Source organism: Arachis ipaensis, chromosome B10 (genome assembly GCF_000816755.2).
Source record: "Arachis ipaensis cultivar K30076 chromosome B10, Araip1.1, whole genome shotgun sequence".
Classification (NCBI taxonomy): domain Eukaryota; kingdom Viridiplantae; phylum Streptophyta; class Magnoliopsida; order Fabales; family Fabaceae; genus Arachis; species Arachis ipaensis.
This window is the reverse complement of record NC_029794.2, coordinates 127,048,331-127,049,426: the sequence shown is the minus strand read 5'-3', so window position 1 is coordinate 127,049,426 and position 1,096 is coordinate 127,048,331. Positions and strand designations below refer to the sequence as shown.

At 24.7% G+C, this 1,096-nt stretch overlaps 1 protein-coding gene across 1 annotated transcript in view; it reads right to left on the bottom strand.

The window, feature by feature from the left end:
- The window catches only part of LOC107622073 (NAC domain-containing protein 92-like), a 17,594-nt gene that overhangs the window by 15,271 nt on the left and 1,227 nt on the right, over positions 1-1,096 (bottom strand). The window lies entirely within an intron of this gene.

Below are 1,096 nucleotides of genomic sequence, written 5' to 3'. Positions count from 1 at the left end.
GGGACAAGGGACAATACCCTTTTACACTGTGAGTAAAAATTAAGTTTATGTATATACACTTGCTTACTCTTCTTAGTTCTTATATATAATCTATGATTTCAGTTTTAATTTCTGAGTACACAAACAAACTAACCATCACATAATATATCATATCATTGATTAACTTTACACAATATTTTTGAGTTATAATTTTTGGTGATATTAAAATTGAGTAACGAGTTTAATTAACATGTGTTCTTAGTTCAGGATGTTAAGCTATTATTATTCTATTAGTAGATTTTTTTAATATTTAGTAAATACATAAATGTATTAAAATTTAAATTTTATAATTTTTATATAAAATATTTTTTAATTAATAATTTTAATATGTATTTTTGAGACACATGTTAACTTAATTCTTAAATAATATAATTGATTATTCAAACACTAAAATGAACTATAATCTCATTTCATATATAGACTAACCTGATAATTTTAAAACCTTAAACACATATATTGAAACAAACAAATCAGTAATAATCAAATTAAAAGTCTTTTTTTTTTGTCCATTTTAGTTCTAAGTTTTTACCCATGTGACAGCATTGATTGTTGACCATGGAAAATCATGTTCTTAACAGTTGAAATATTAATTGTATGACTGGTCATAACTGCATCTCTGCAACACAAATGCATGCTTTATTTCCAAATATAGAACCCACTGTTTCTCCTCATCAACTTTGAGAAAATTCTTTCTTTCTATTATTTATTTCATCAAAATACTCCTGCTTCCCAAGATTTTCTTGTGCCCATAATTGATGCCTAACATTATTCTTTAATTTTCACATATGAGAAAGCAAATTGTAATTACGAACTAATTTTTGTTTGTTTCACATATGTTTAACTTTGGATTAATTTATATTTGTTTGACTAGTGATTCCAGTGATTTTATGTACTCTATGTACTCTAATTGCTCCACCTTCCTCTATTGAGTTTATTGGTTCAAAAAAATTACCAACTAATTTTTTTAATTATATTTTTTTATCCTAAAGCATCACCATCCACCAAAATAAATAATGAATAATAATGGATTGGATTCTAAAGCAAGAGTTCACAACTA